The following is a 17,307-nucleotide window of genomic DNA, read 5'->3' as shown; positions in this document are numbered from 1 at the left end:
CCTAGAACTTTTTTTGTATTACCAGCCTCTTACATTTCACTTCCCATTTCCTCTCTTCTTTTCACTTCCTATTTTCCTTTACCTCTGTGTTTTAGAGATGCTAGTGCTAGGACCACCTAGAGGATCAGATTTTTACTACTAGAAGCTATTTAGTGCAACCTCCTATTTGTGGGACAGGAAGCCTGCGTGTCACATGACTCACTCAAGGTCAGTGGCAGAGCAAATGCCCAGGCCTCCTGACTCTTCCAGTTAAGTGGGCTAGGAGTTGTTGACCTCTTCTCCCTGGCCCAACGTCCAGCCCCATGCTAAAATAAACCAGCCCCCTACCTTGAGCCTACGGAAAACTTCCCTTCCCTTCAAGGAAGAGGATCAATGGAAAGGACCAAGATCAGAGAAGGGAATGAACCATCTAGAATAGAAGCCCTGAAGTAAAGGGCCAACCTAGGACTTATATGTAAACTCCTGGAGGTGGGTGGTGGGGGTATTTTTTTCTTACTTGTTTCAGTGATCTCATTGTCACTGAAAACAGATCTAGTAATATCCCCTCAAATTTCCTTTTCTCATGAATCTATTGATGAAGGATAGGTGGAAGAAAGTTGGGCAGGAACAAGCTGCCCCCCCCCCAAGAGGAAACCACCCTTAAAAGGATTTTACACCCCCGGTAGGAGCCCTCCACCCTTTCCCACATGACAGACAACAAAAACCTAGTTGGATGGAAGGCATAGGGAGGGTTAATCAGATTAAAACAGCCCTCCAACAGGCACATAAAACCCCTAGACTTAGAAAGCTGATGGCAGGGGCGCCTGGGTGGCACAGCAGTTAAGCGTCTGCCTTTGGCTCAGGGCGTGATCCCGGCGTTATGGGATGAAGCCCCACATCAGGCTCCTCTGCTATGAGCCTGCTTCTTCCTCTCCCACTCCCCCTGCTTGTGTTCCCTCTCTCACTGGCTGTATCTATCTCTGTCAAATAAATAAATAAAATCTAAAAAAAAAAAAAATAGATCAGTTCTATTAAAAAAAAAAAAAAAAAGAAAGCTGATGGCAACCCTTTCCGATCCCCTCCCTCTTCCAGCTCTGTATTATCACTTTACTATCACTCAATAAACTTTGCTTTGCTGCCCACGACTCAGTCAGGTCTACCTCTTCATTCTTCAAAGTAATGATCTTGTCTACCTCTTCATCCTTCCTAAGTGATGACCAAGAACCTCGGGCACCAAAGGAAAAGAAATCCTGCAACACTATTGTGTTATTTACTCTAGCACTGAAGTCTTTACAAAGAGGAGATGTCCCTATGCATTCCTTTTGACCCCCCAAGTAAAAATCTTAAGCTGTTTATCACATAAAACCGTTTTTTTTTTCTTTTGGAATTTTATTTTGATTAAAGTAAGCATCCTCTGAGGCTTAGATATTGTGTTATAAAGAGATTTAAGTGGTTTAATGATAGACTGAGTATTGTAACTATCAGTTACAATAGTAGCCATGCCTCCGGAACTTTATCCTTTCTCAAAAGTGTGAATTTAGAAAGAATTTAATACATATTAATCTCTAATTTGCTTGATGGAAGGAAAATCTTACAAATCCCAACGTGTATAATACGATCTAGAATTAAAAAACAATAATTATACTTCGTACTTTTAAAGAGCTCTTACAAACTCACAAAAGGTTAGATGCAACCTATGAGACAGATAGATAGAAGAGAGTATTATTTTCCTAATTTTACAAATGAGGGAGCTGTATGGCAGAGCACTAAACTCGGAAAATTTCACCTCCAGTCTAGCTGTGAGCCTTAGTTTCTGTCACTATAACACAAGGTTGCTAAAATAGATGGTACATATGTAAAGGCTCCTAACTCTGGGTGCCATGATTTAATGAACTGGTGGCAATATCAATCCCAGTTACCAGTCTTGGGATCTTCCAGGGGAAAGAGATACTATGATTTATTAAGCAACGAACATATAACCCGCCTTTCAAACTTACTATTTCACAGCAACCACTTAAGTGAGGTAACTAAAAAACAAAACAAAACAAAAACCCAGCCCGGTCTGTGGGATTCCCAGTGCTGTGCCCTTTTCTTCACAATACCTGGCTTTGTGGATCACTACAAGTCCTCCTAGTTAAATATAGGCTGCGTATTATCATCACTAAAGCAGCGCTCCTCAAATTTTAATGTGAAAATGAATCACCTAGAGACCTTGCTAAATAGAGATTGTCATTCAGTCCATCCAAGGTGCAGGCTAGGAATCTGCCTTTCTTTTTCTTTTTTTTTTTTTTAAGATTTTATTTATTTATTTGACAGAGACAGCCAGTGAGAGAGGGAACACAAGCAGGGGGAGTGGGAGAGAAGAAGCAGGCTCCCAGCGGAAGAGCCTGATGTGGGGCTCGATCCCAGAACGCTGGGATCACGCCCTGAGCAGAAGGCAGACGCTTAACGACTGCGCCACCCAGGCGCCCCCAGAATCTGCCTTTCTAAGAGGCTTCCAGGTGATCATTATATACACATTTATCAAGTGCCTGTTATCTACCTGGCTATCTTGGCTAGGGGTTTGGAATACATCATGTTCTCTACATGCTTCTCTCCAGCTGGAAAACAGACGAGGTAATGCAATGTCATAAGAACAAAGTCCTGAGGGGCAATGTGGAGTCAGCAAATAGAAGAAAGAATGAGGAAGGAATTCTACACCGAGGAAGCAGCATATTTAGAGCACTGTAATTTGTTCATTAAGGCTGGAACTTAGAATGGGAGGAGAAACGGCAAGAGATAAATGCCCTATTTACCAAGTGGCTTCTGTTTGCCAGACTCTTCTCAAATAATAGGATTTAGTGATAAGCAAGACAGACAAGATGTGCACATTAATGGAGTTGAGTAAATAGACAGGATGGCATAAAATAGAATAAGATAATCATGATAAATGATGAAAAAAAGAAAACATGGAAACATCCTAGAGGAGGCCTGCAGGCTGACTGCCCCTGGCCATGTGAAGGGTAGGAAGGGATGTTCAGGAGCTGACTTTGTGTTGGGATCTGAATACAGAGAAGGAGACAGCCATGTAACGATCTGTGGTAAACAAGGGAAACCAAGTACACAGCCCTGTGGCAAAAACTTGATTGGTATGTTCCAGGAAAAAAATAAGAACAGTGTGGCTGCAAATATGACAAAGTCATATCTGGTTTCCTCCCTCTTTACCTCCCACATCCCATCCATCACCAAGTACAACTGACCCTTGAACAATGCAGATATTAAGGGTGCTGCCCTCCCCCACACTTGCACACAATCCAAAATCCACATATAACCTTTGACTCTCCCAGAATTGAACCACTAATAGCCTCCCGTTGACTGGAAATCTTATTGAGTATGTGAATAGTCAATTAATACATATTTTGTATGTTATGTGTATTCTATACTGCATCGTAATAAAGTAAGCTGGATAAAAGAAAATGCTAAGAAAATCATAAGGAGGAGAGAAGTTACAGTAGTGTACTGTATTTATCAAAGAAAATCCACACATAAGTGGACCTGCATGGTTCAAAGGTCAACTGGAGTTTTGATTCTACCCCCTAAAAATCTCTCAAATCACCCTTGAATCTGTCTCTACCACCACCATTGCTTTTCACCTAAAATCTTATAAAAGTCTTCCTACTTCCGGTCAGTTCCCTCAACCCATTCCCCACATAACAGATAGAGCTTTTAGAATAATGGAAATCTGATTATTCTTCTCCCTGCCTAAAACCCTTCAGTGGCTCCTATTCCCATCAGGACAGAGTCTAAACTATTCATCTTTATTATGGTTTATAAAGACTCTGGAGACCTGTGCCTACATATCTCCTACACCACATGTCTCTCTGTACTCTGTATTTCAGTCACAATTCCTAAAACACGCCAATGTTTCTCTCTCTTCCAGGTCGTCATATGGCATTCCGTCTGCCTCCCTCTGCACCCTCCATGCACACACACCTTCCTCAGGCAGAGTCCTCCTCACCATCACATCCTCCGTGAAACCCTTCCCAATTAGCCCCAAGCTCTTCCTCTGAGCTTCTGGAGCAGCCAGAACTTCCTTTATCAAAGTACCCATCCTGCTAAATTATAATTACTTATGTAATTATCGATCTCTCCCCTTAAACGAGGAGAAGACCATTATTGCTTTGTTCTTTTCATAATCCCCAATGCCTAGCACAGTGTCTAACACTGGAGGGGGTACTCAACTATTTGTTGAAAGAACAAGTAAATCAATTAATAGAAGTTGAAATAGGCAGTTAGATCATAAATTTCTATGTCAGCCCATCAACTTTGGACACTATTTTGGTGGCAGCAAGGAGCCAGGGAGGAACTTGAAGGAAAATGATATGATTATAGTTGCATTTCTGAAAAACCACTCTGGTACCAAGAAGACACATGGATTTGAAGTGAACAAAATTAGCAGTAGTGAATGTGGAGATTGGAGGCTGGTTTTTTCCACTATTCAACGGCAGAATGACGAAAGCCTAAATCTACAGAAACAGTTTAGAGGGGCGTCTGGGTGGCTCAGATGGTTAAGCATCTGCCTTTGGCTCAGGTCATGATCTCAGGGTCCTAGGATCGAGCCCCACATAGGGTTCCCTGCTCAGCAGGGAGCCTGCTTCTCCCTCTCCCTCTACTGTTCCCCTTGTTCCCCCTGCTTGTGCTCTCTCACTCTTTCTGTCAAATAAATAAATAAAATCTTAAAAAAAAAAAAAAGAAAGAAAACAGTTTAGAGACAAGAAAAAAGCAACTTAAAGACTTGGTGATTGGGCAAGGAGGTAGAGAGAAGGGCTCAAGAATGGCTCCTACGTTTCTGGAGTGGTGAACCTGATGGATAAGAAAGGTCGTGACCTGAAACTGGAAATGTAGAGGAGATTTATATGCATGTTGAATTCCAGGTGCCTGCCACATACACAAGTGGAGATATTTCAGTAGGCAACTGGATCTGGACTCACAAAAGAGATCTGGGTAACAATACAGATTCGGGGGTCCTTGGCATGTAGGAGATAGTTAAAATGATGAAAGTAGAAGAGATCAACCAGGGAAACACACAGAAATGAAGCAGCATTGGTGAGCCTGGCTGGCTCAGTCAGTGGAGCGTGTGTGATTCTTGCTCTCGGGGTTGTGAGTTCAAGCCCCACGTTGGGTCTAGAGATTACTTAAGAAATAAAATCTTTTTTTTTTTTAAAGAGTTTTTACTTATTTGACAGAGATAGAGACAGCCAGCGAGAGAGGGAACACAAGCAGGGGGAGTGGGAGAGGAAGAAGCAGGCTTCCAGCAGAAGAGCCTGATGTGGGGCTTGATCCCATAACGCCAGGATCACGCCCTGAGCTGAAGGCAGAGGCTTAACAACTGAGCCACCCAGGCGCCCCTAGAAAATAAAATCTTTGGGGCACCTGGGTGGCTCAGTCAGTTAAGCGGCTGCCTTCGGCTCGGGTCATGATCCCAGGGTCCTGGATGGAGCCCCACATTGGGTTCCCTGCTCAGTGGGGAGTCTGCTTCTCCCTCTCCCTCTGCAGCTCCTCCTGCTTGTGGTCTCTCAAGCTCTGTCAAACAAATAAATAAAATATTTTTTTAAAAAATAAATAAATAAATAAAATTTTTAAAAAAGATTTTATTCATTCATTTGAGAGAGAGAGACATAGAGAGCACAAGCTGTGGAGAGAGGCAGGAGAGGGAGAAACAAACTCCAGGACCTGGAGATCATGACCTGAGCCCAAGGCAGGTGACCAACCAACTGAGCCACCCAGGCGCCCCAAAAATAAAATCTTTAAAAAAAAGAAAGAAATGGAGCAGCATAAACTGAAGCCCTGAGTATAATAGCTTGTAATGAGTCTGTGAGCCTTTCTAGAAAATTACTGAAACTAGGGGAGGTCCTGGGGACTCCTGAACTTGCAAGTCGTGTCAGAAATAAGGGTGCTCTTATCTACTGTGCTCCCTCTAACTTCACCATTTACCAATGTGAAAATGAAAGGCATACACAGGAATAGCAGCAGTGTTCCCAACTGCCAGATTCTGGAAACAACCAAAACATGCATCAACAATAAATGGATTAAAAAATTTTAGCATATTTATAGAGTACTGTATGAATGAAAATGGATCAATCTCATAAATATTAAATTAGGCAGAAGAACCCAAATTCAAGAGGATGCTTATTGTACAGTTCTACTTACATAAAGGCAAAAAGCAGATAAAACTAACCATGATAGAAATCATCCTAATGCTTGTATTTGGGAAGGAGGGGGGAAGGGATATGAGGAGGACATCTGGGTTGCTGGTAATGTTTCTATTTATTGATCTGGGTGGGAGTTACATGGATGGGTTCACTTAGAAAATTTACTGAGCTCTGCACTTAATTTACGCTTTTTCTGTATATATGTTACACTTCAGCTTAAAAAATTTCATTAACAAAAGCTTAAATGTGAAAGAGAATCAGGTAATTAGAACTACAAAAGCCTTTTAGTTTTTAAGCTGGGAGAAAATTGAATGTTTTTTATAAAAAGAAAGAGTCAGATACTAAGGAAAGTTGAAGAAACCTGTAGGAGAAGCTAGAGAAAGTTTCTTTCTTTTTTTTTTTTTTAAACAAGATTTTATTTATTTATTTGACAGAGACAGCCCGCAAGAGAGGGAACACAAGCAGGGGGAGTGGGAGAGGAAGAAGCAGGCTCCCAGCGGAGAAGCCTGATGTGGGGCTTGATCCCAGAACTCCGGGATCACTCCCTGAGCCGAAGGCAGCCGCTTAACGACTGCGCCACCTAGGTACCCCTCTTTTTTTTTTTTTAATATAAGATTTTATTTATTTGAGAGAGAGTGAGCAGGATCAGTGGGGAGGAGGGGCAGAGGGAGCGGGACAAGCAGATTTCCCACTGAGCAGGGAGCCCCATCCCAGGACCCCAGGAACATGACCTGAGCCGAAGGCAGACGCTTAACCACTGACTGAGCCAGCCAGGCGCCCTAGAGAAAGATTCAAGAGATTTGAGAGAGGATAAAATCAAAAGTTCTTGTGGAGCCTTGTCTATTTCTCAAGGCAAGGTGTGGGAAATTTGCTAGAAGTACACATTCTAAGGAGTCACACCAGAGATTTTGATTCAGTGTATCAGGGATGGAATCCAGAAATCTGCACTTTAAACCAGCCCTCAGGGTGTTCATGGTGCAGGAGTTATTAGACTTAACCCAGAGAAACACTGCCCTGAGGTAGTGATAAGGGCAGAAAGGGCACAGTACTGGGGATCAGAGATTTGTGCACGTTTCTCAATTTGCCACTTTACCTTCCATCAGGAGAGATTTGTATCTTTTGCTTGTTTGTTTTGTTTTAGTGTCCGCAGGTCATATACCACGCAAATCTCTGGGCAAGGTTTTGTTTTTTGGGTTTTTTTTAGAGGTGCTGTGTGTTTTGTTTTGTTTTTTAAGATTTTATTTATTTGAGAGAGCACAAACAGGCAGAGTGGCAGACAGAGGGAAAGGGAGAAGCCGACTTCCCGCTGAGCAGAGAGCCAGACGCGGGGCTCGATCCCAGGACCCTGGGATCACGACCTGAGCCGAAGGCAGATGCTTCACTGACTGAGCCACCCAGGTGCCCCACCTCTGGGCAAGATTATTCTGTTTCTGCAAGCTTTAGATGCCTCATCTGTAATGTCATTATCTACTGCAGAGTAATTAAGAATTGAATTAAATTATGTGGAAGGGAGATTTCCTCTTTTGGCCAAGATGTAGTAACAGTAACCCTCCCATATAAAACAATTACAGAAACAGACAATCTACACGCAACAATGGTTTGCTGATATTGGACATCAGGCAAAGCAGGACAGTGATCTCTGAGAGAGGGGGAAACAAATGAGATGGGCCTATGATTGATTCACCTTACCACAGAGGCTGTAACACAGACAGTGGAAACCCAGTTGAACCCAGCTGTCTCCCTGAGGGTAGCAGCTGGAGTTGGGGGTCCCAGGAGACACAGGTGACTGGAGTTCACAGGGCAGAGCTCTAGAGAAGGAAGAGAACAGAGAGAGGGTTACAGGCTCCAGGGAGCTGTAGAGAGGCATCTCTCGGGTTCAGCTGAATACACGTGAGCGCATTGATATGAGGAAACTACTCAAGTTTGAGAAAGAGCCCCCCAAAAGGACTAGAGGAAATAATACCTGAATACCTGAACCTCACAAAGAGCTAGGAATGCTTTGTGTTCCCACCAGCCAGAGGGGAAAGAACTTGATAATTAAAGGACATAAGGTGGAATAATGCCCAGAAAGATATTGTCTCAGTAGTGGGAAAAACCAGCCCTTACTAAAGGCTGCCCTCGTCCTACCTAACAAATCTTAAAAGCTGTCCTCATCCTTGAAAGAAAGTAGCAAAGTGTTCACTCTATTCCAGGAAAAAGCTCAAGAATAATTTTTTATAGGGGCGCCTGCGTGGCTCAGTCGTTAAGCATCTACCTTCGGCTCAGGGCATGATCCCAGGGTCCTGGGGTCGAGCCCTGCATCGGGCTCCCTGCTCCTCTGGGAGCCTGCTTCTTCCTCTCCCACTCCTTCTGCTTGTGTTCCCTCTCTCGCTGGCTGTTTCTCTCTCTGCCAAGTAAATAAATAAAACCTTAAAAAAATAATTTTTTATAGGAATATAAAAATATCCAACTTCCCACAAGGAAATATTCATAATGTTTGGCATTTAGTAAAAAATGACCAGGCATGCAAAGATGCAGGAAAATATAACGCATCGTGAGGAGAATAACCAATCAATAGCAACAGATCCTTAAATGACACAAATGAGAGAATAAATAAGAACACCAAGAAGAATTATTGTGATTTTATTCTATGTTTTCAAGAAGGTAGTGTGGGCGCCAGGGTGGCTCAGTCAGTTAAGCATCTGACTCTTGGTTTTGGCTCAGGTCATGATCTCCAGGTCATGAAATCAAGTCCCCCCCCCACCCCGCCCCGCCCTGTCAGGCTCCGTGTTCAGCAAGGAGTCTGCTTCGGAATTTCTCTCTCCTTCTGCCCCTCCCCCTGCTCATGAAAGTGCATGCTCTCTGTTAAATAAATAAATAAATAAATAAATAAATAAATAAATAAAATCTTTAAAAAAAGAACATAGAGAAGAAACTGAGCAAGTTAAGTAGATGCATGAAAATATTAAAAAAAGAACCAGATCAAATTTCTAGAGATTTAAACTACAATGTCTGAGATGAAAAATATATTTTATAAGATTACACAGCAAATTAGGCACTACAAAAGAAAAAATGATGAATTTAAAAACACAAGAACAGAAAATGTCCAGAATGAGACAGAGAGAAAACGTGGACCAGTGGGCCAGGGGACATGCTCAAGGGATCTAAAGAGTGCTAAAGGAGACTGAGGCGAGGAGGGGAAGAGTGGCTGAAAAATGCCCACATGTGATGAAAACTATAAGCCCACAGATCTAAGATACTCAATCACAAGAAACAGGAAGAACACTACATACACCAAAGCACATCGTAATCAAATTGCTTAAAACCAGTGATAAAGAGAAAATCTTAAAGGCTGTCAGAGAGAAAAGAAATATTATGTTTAAAGGATCAAAAACAAGAATGACAGAAACAATGAAGCCATATGAGGAAGGAGTAACATCTTTAACATATTCAAAGGAAGTAATTGTCAAACTGAAATTCTATGCCCAGAAAAATATTTTTGAAATAAAAGGTGACGTAAAAAGAATTGACGTGGGGACTCAAGTAAATAACAGGTGCAAGAATGTTCTTCGCAGCATTATTCACAATAGTCAAAAGGTGGAAACAGATTAAATGTGCATCAGTGGATGAATAGCTAAACCAAGTGTGACATATACATACAATGTATTCAGTCGTAAAAAGGAATGAAATATTGGTACATGCTACAATTGTGAAAAAGGAGAGTTACAAAAGGTCACATATTACAATAATTCCTTTCATATGAACTACCCATAAAGACAGACAGCAGATTGGTGGTTGCCAGGGGCTGGGGAAAGGAAGAATGAGGAGAAGCTATTAATGGGTACAGTCTTATTTTGGAGAGATGGAAATGTTTTGGAACTATATAGAGGTAGTGTAGGAATTTTTCTCTGGCTGAAGTGATAGACCAGACAGAGCGTTGGGCAGCAAAGCAAGGTTCATTGAGCGATAGCAAAGTGATAGTACAAAGCTCTCAAGGCGGGAGGGGACCCGAAGGTGTTGCCACCAGAGTTTCTAAGTTTAGGGGTTTTTATGGGCTTGTTAGTGGGCTGTTTCCATCTGATTAACCCTCCCTGAGCCTGTCATCCAATTAGATTTTGTCACCTATCTACCCTATGGGAAAGGGTGAAGGGCTCCTTCCAGGGCTCTGTAAAATCCCTTTAAGGGTGGTTTCCTCTTAGGGTGAGGGCCCCTTGTCCCTGCCTGCCTGCCTTCCAATTACCCTCCTTCAGTAGTAGTTATACGACATTGTGAATGGACATTTAATTTTATGCCACTTAACTGTTTGCTTTAAAATGATTTTTATGTTATGGGAATTTCACCTCAATACATTTTTTTAAAGGTGAAATAAAGACTTTTTCAGAGATAGAAAAGGTAAAAGAATTCATCACCAGAAGACCTACACTGCAAGAGATAGTGAAAGATAGTAAAAGTTAGTAAAAAGTTAGTAGAAGTTAGTAAAAAAAAAAAAAAGATAGTAAAGATAGTAAAGTTCTTCAAGAAAAAGGAAAATTATAACAGATTGAAACTCAGATTTACACAAAGGAATGAAGAGCCCTAAGAATGGCATATATGTGTATAAAAGATTGATTTATTTGTTTATTTATTTGTTTGTTTATTTATTTTTAAGATTTTATTTATTTATTTGACAGAGAGAGAGACAATCAGCGAGAGGGAACACAAGCAGGGGGAGTGGGAGAGGAAGAAGCAGGCTCATAGAGGAGAGCAGGGAGCCCGATGCGGGGCTCGATCCCAGGACACTGGGATCATGCCTGGGACCGAAGGCAGATGCTTAACTACTGAGCCACCCAGGTGCCCCTATTTATTTATTTTTAATGTATGTATTTGAGAGAGAGAGAGAGTACAAGTAGGGAGAGGGGCAGGCAGAGGGAGAAGCAGGCTCCCCACTGAGCAAGGAGCCTGATACTGGACTCCATCCCAGGACCCTGGGATCACAACCTGAGCAGAAGGCAGATGCTTAACCGAATGAGACACCCTGGCACCCCTGTGTATAAAAGATTTAAAACAATTTTTTTAGATCTCTTTCAGAAATAATGAGCTGCTTAGAGCAAAAATAATAATAATTTGGAGGTTCATACCACGTGTAGAAGTAAATTGTATGACAATATTACAAAGCCCAGGAAAAGACAAATGAACATATATTGTTTTAAGCTTCTTAAAAGACACATGAATACAATATTACTTAAAGGTTGAAGGTAGTAAGTGAAAGATGTGGACTATATCCCCTAGAACAACCTGTAAAATAACAAGTAAGAGCTATAGTTAAAAAGCCAACAAGGCNCGTGATCCCGGCGTTATGGGATCAAGCCCCACATCAGGCTCCTCTGCTATGAGCCTGCTTCTTCCTCTCCCTCTCCCCCTGCTTGTGTTCCCTCTCTCGCTGGCTGTCTCTGTCTCTGTCAAATAAATAAATAAAATCTTTAAAAAAAAAAAAAAAGATGTCAGATTTAAATTTAGTTATACCAATAATTAAATTATTGGAAATGGTCTAAACACCCCAATTAAATGTATGAATCTAATGACAAAAATGCCTCTTTGGCTATTGCTGGAATCTGGTGTACTAGGAGTCTTGGCCATAGGGCCCATAGGTAGATAGTAGGAAGGAGCCGAAGTTCAGTTGGCAAAAGTCCTCTACACAAATAAACCAGTGAAAACGTATTTCTGCCATTGAAAGATGTTATGAATAATAGATTATAATGTCCTATCAGGCAGCAATTTACAAATGACACTGTAGAAGCCTTACTTTATTCACTTGAACTAAAATAATTTTTTTTTAAGATTTTATTTGTTTATTTGAGAGAGAGCACAAACAGGAGAGGAGAAGGAGCAGAGGGAGAGAGGGACAAGCAGACTTCTCACTGAGATCAGAGCCCCACACGGTGCTCAATCCCAGGACCCTGAGACCATGACCTGAGCCAAAGCCAGATGCTTAACTGACTGAGCTACCCAGGTGCCCCTGAACTAAAATAAATTCCAGATCATCATAACTACTATTTACTGAGGGCTTCCTAAGTAGCAGAAACTGAGCTTGTATTTTATATTTAAAAAAATTTTTTAAACTAAGCTCTACATCTAAGGTGGGGCTTGAACTCACCACCCAGAGATCAGGAGCTGCATGCTTCAGGACTGAGCTAGCTAACCGCCCCTGGGCTTGTATTTTACAATCAATACTTAATTTAAACCTCAAGGCTACTCTATAAGAATGGTACGTTATCAATCATTTCTCTCTCATTCAATGGATAAGGAACCAAGATTTAGGGAGGTTAAGTACTTGACCAAGGACAGACAGATAAAAAGTTGTGGGACTATTCCAAACACAGATCCATGGTATTCCAAGGTTTGTACATTTAACCATCATTCTATACAGTCTTCGAAAATTGCAGAGAGAGACTCTGCTTCAAGATGGTCAGTAATCCCAAATTATCCATCAAGCATCTGCTTTGGACCCAGGCCTGACTCAAGTGCTAGGGACACGCAGGTGACTCGTCCATGCTTTCAAGGGATCCACACAGTGTTGCAGGAGACATTTGCTAATACGGGAAACATTTATATGTAAGTAATTACAACAATGTGAAAGTGTAATCTGAGGTTGAATAAGGGACAACTCACAAGGAAGCTCTATTGCTTGGCTGGAGATATCGGGGAAGGCTTTCTGAAAGAAGTGACATTACTGTTGAGTCTTGAAGGTTTGATAAAATGTCTGCAGGCCAGAAGGAAGAATCACCATCCTGGTTTAGGATGAGGAACCGGTAAGGTAACCACAAGGACAGAACCCATGGAAGGAGGAACAGGAAGGAGAGGCTGGTAAGGTGAGCAATGACCGTTATGGAAGGTGGTAAGGAAGGATCCCTGGGGGGCTCAGTCAGGCTCAGTCAGTTAAGCATCTGCCTTCAGCTCAGGTCATGATCCCAGGGTCTTGGGATCAAGTCCTGGGTTGGACTTCGTGCTCACCGGGGAGCCTGCTTCTTCCTCTGCCTGCTGTACCCCCTGCCTGCTACTCCCCCTACTTGTGCTCTCTTTCTCTCTGACAAATAAATAAATAAAATCTTTAAAAAAAATAAATAAACAGGGACGCCTGGGTGGCTCAGTTGGTTAAGTGTCTGCCTTCGGTTCAGGTCATGATCCCAGAGTCCTGGGTTCGAGTCCCACATTGGGCTCCTTGCCCAGTGGAGTCTGCTTCTCCCTCTGCCTCTGCCTGCAGCTCCCTCTGCTTGTGCTCTCTCTGTCTCTCTCTCTGACAAATAAATAAAATCTTCAAAAAATATATATAAATAAATAAACTTCCTAGGAATTTTAGCTTTTTGTTTTTACTTTTTTTTTTTTAATCAGTTACAGCTAACTGAGTTCTTTGTGTTTCTCAGTTCATGGCCATCATTGGTCTGGGCAAGGCCTTGCTCGTTTGTTTACATTTCTGCATTCCCCTGTATCACCACTCTCCACTCCCTGCTCCCCATCCTTTCCGACACAGATGTTCCGTGTGTTTCATATCATTTTATTTGAATATGTCCTTGTAAAACACGAATCGCTTTATAATAGGTCCATAATTTTAATTTACATAAATGATGTGTGATAGATGTCAGCCTGCTTCTATTTTTTTTTTTCACTCGGCACTGTGTTGAAGATCACACCAAGGTGATACGGACATCTCATTCTTTACCTGTTGCTGCCTAAGGAGACAGTTTTGTCTTGAGTCTTTTCCTGTAGACCCACAGGAACCGTTCAAACATGGCTTGTAGGGGCGCCTGGATGGCGCAGTCGTTAAACATCTGCCTTCGGCTCAGGGCATGATCCCGGCGTTCTGAGATCAAGCCCCACATCAGGTTCCTCCGCTAAGCGCCTGCATCTTCCTCTCCCTACTCCCCCTGCTTGTGTTCCCTCTCTCACTGGCTGTCTCTATCTCTGTCAAATAAATAAATAAAATCTTAAAAAAAAACACACAAAAACATGGCTTGTAAACTCAGATGTCTACAGGCCCCCTGAAGCAGGCTGAGCAGCACGGATGGGGTGGAGGAAGTTGTTACTTGGCTCTGGGGAGTTGCTGCTATCTGGTGGCAATGCAGAAAATGTTGCTACATGATAAAATTCTTCGAGAGGCCAGAAATCAGGATTTCCATGTGTAATCTTCTGATTTTCTAAATACTGGAAAAACTGAACGATTCAGCCATGCACTGCCATTTCTTGACTTTTACATGAAAACATTTGGATCAGGCATGCCTGGCTGGCTCCGTGGGTAGAGCATGTGACTCGCTTTCAAGTTGTAAATTTGAGCCCTATGTTGGGGGTAGAGATTACTTAAGAATAAAATCTTCAGAAAAAACAAAACATTTGAATCAGGGAAGGAATGAGATCAGCTTTGTGTTTCAGAAATTAAGGGAAGGATGAAACAGGGTAAAAGGTAGGAGATTCCACCTAGTTAAGTACTTAGAAAAGTGGTTACCAGAGGCTGGGAGCAGGGGAGAAGGGGGTTATTGTTACACAGCTATGAAATTTCAATTTGGGATGATGAGAAAGTTCTAGAGATGGAACAGTGGTGACAATTGTAACTAATGCAAATGCATTTAATGCCAAACTGTACACTTAAAAATGGTAAATATGCTAAGTTTTATCTTCATGTATATTTTACTGAGCGCGCGCGCACACACACACACACACACACACACACACACACAGACTCTCAAACTAGCCTTTTCTGTCAGTAGGATAAAACTGAGTTTACTGTGGAAAAACACACCACTGGGGGCACCTGGGTGACTCAGTAGTTAAGCGTCCTGTGTCTGTTGGTTTCTGCTCTGATCAGGGTCTCAGGGGCATGGGATTGAGCCCCACATGGGGTTCCATGCTCTGTACAGTCCATTTGAAATTCTTTTTTTTTTTTCTTCTAAGATTTTATTTATTTACTCGTGGGGGGGGCGCACAGCAGGGGGGCGGCAGGCAGAGGCAGAGGAAGAAGCAGGCTCCCGCCAAGCAAGGAGCCCATTGTGGGGCCTCCATCCCAGAGCCCTGGGATCATGACCTGAGCCAAAGGCAGTCACTTAACCAACTGAGCCACCCAGGCGTCCCTCCACCTGAGATTCTTCACCTCTGCCCCTCCCCTCACTCGCTCTCTGGCAGTGACTCAGAGGGCAAGGTAAGTCAACAGGTACTGAGAATTTGAAGTTTGGTTTCAAGTAATTCTTTCAATACTGGGGACTTGATTGAAGATAAGATTGAATAAGAATCATGATACAACAGTCTAGGACTAGGGGAAAAAGCAAGGCAAGGATGTGAGAGGAGGGATTTAGAAAATTAAAAATATATAACAACTATATTGAGATAATAATTCCTACTTTATACAGTTTGCCATTTAAAGTGTACAATTCAGGGGCGCCTGGGTGGTGCAGTCCTTAAGCCTCTGCCTTCAGCTCAGGGTGTGGTCCCAGCGTTATGGGATCGAGCCCCACATCAGGCTCCTCCACTATGAGCCTGCTTCTTCCTCTCCCATTCCCCCTGCTTGTGTTCCCTCTCTCGCTGGCTGTCTCTATCTCTATTAAATAAATACAATAAAATCTTTAAAAAAAAAGGTTAAAAAAAATAAAGTGTACAATTCAGTGGCTTTTAGCGCAGCTCCTGAAACCGTCATCACAATCAATTTTAAAACATTTTCACTCCCTGTAAAATAACCCCCTACCCATTAGCAGTCGTTCCCCATTTCCCCCAGTACTCACCCAGCCCACCCCCACCAGACAGATACAGGTGCACTTTCTGCCTTTCTATAGATTTCCCTATTCTCTTTCCCTGTGTTGGGAGGGAAAACTTCTCCTCTACCAAGTTCAGTTCAGGAATAGGGGCCTTTGAAATAACAAAAGATAGATGAACAGAAGGAAAAAAAGTTTTATTTATAGGCATGTGGGACCATTCAGCTGAAGAGGCTCTCTGAACAGCTAGAGATAGGGGTTTATAGATCAATTTAATAGGGGAAAGGTAGGGGGTGGGAGACAAAGGGTTTCTGTGGGAAGAACAAATGGTTTAGTGGGGTTTTTTGTTTGTTCTCAGGAAAGACAAATGGGCTTTCAGGGAAGCAAAGGGCATGACAGTTTGCAATAAAATTTGTTTATGCAATTTCTCTTCCCCGTGTGAGTAGCTCATCTTCTTCCTAGAAGTAAGCACCCCGGGGATATTTATGGCAGTTTCACTCTTGGAGCTCTTTTTCTTTTAGTTAGATAAGGTGATGTGGTTTTGGAATATCGGTTAGGTTCAGTGGGGTGGAGTCCAGAGTTGACGACCGAGAAGGAATTCTTGAGACATCTTTGGTGCAAAACGGTGGTTTATTAAAGCACAGGGACAGGACCTGTGGGCAGAAAGAGCTGCTGCCCTGGGTTGTGAGGGGTGGCTGATTATATACTAGGGAGTTGGGGGAGGTAAAGAAAAAGGGAGGTTTCAAAAGGATTTTCATATGTTAAAGAAGACTCACAGGATACCGGAGGCCTTGCCATTGTCAAGTTAAGGTTGTGTTTCCCTCTAGTAAGGCATTAACATGAAGATAGTTGGGGGCTTCCTGGAAAAACATCACCTATCCCACCCAGGAGTAGGGGGTAGGGGAAGTTGCAGGGGGTCGGCTTATGCTTTGTCTTCAGCTTGCCTTTTGCTCCCTCATCAAAGGGAATCTTTGAAAAGGCTTCTTTCTGCATCTGCTGTGTCTCAAAGTCTTCAGTTAAAAATAATCTTTCAAGGAACTCCAAAGTCTTAAAGTGGGTCTCCATAACCATGGTTTCATATAAATGGAATCATACAATATGTGATCCTTTTTGACTGTTTTTTTTTTTTAACTTATTAGGTCCACCCATGTAGTCCCAAAGAAATGAAAGTGTGTCATTTCTTTTGATTGGCACATAATGTGATTCAAAGAATTATAGTGCGCAAACCATCATTAATGCTTTCTACTGAAGGGCTGATGGGAATTTCATGTAATGGACCATTGAGCCATTTGCTTGGGCAGGACAGTCCAGAACCGTCCCAGTAAGTAATGCTAACAAAGACAGTGAAATTGCAATCTTGTGATGCTAAACGGTAAGGGAAGATTTTGGTTCTGATGGGGTACAGGTGAGGTTCAGTGGGGTGCAAGTCCGGAGCTGACGACTGG

This window comes from Ailuropoda melanoleuca, chromosome 8 (genome assembly GCF_002007445.2).
Source record: "Ailuropoda melanoleuca isolate Jingjing chromosome 8, ASM200744v2, whole genome shotgun sequence".
In the NCBI taxonomy this organism is placed as follows: domain Eukaryota; kingdom Metazoa; phylum Chordata; class Mammalia; order Carnivora; family Ursidae; genus Ailuropoda; species Ailuropoda melanoleuca.
Note: the sequence above shows the minus strand (reverse complement) of the source record.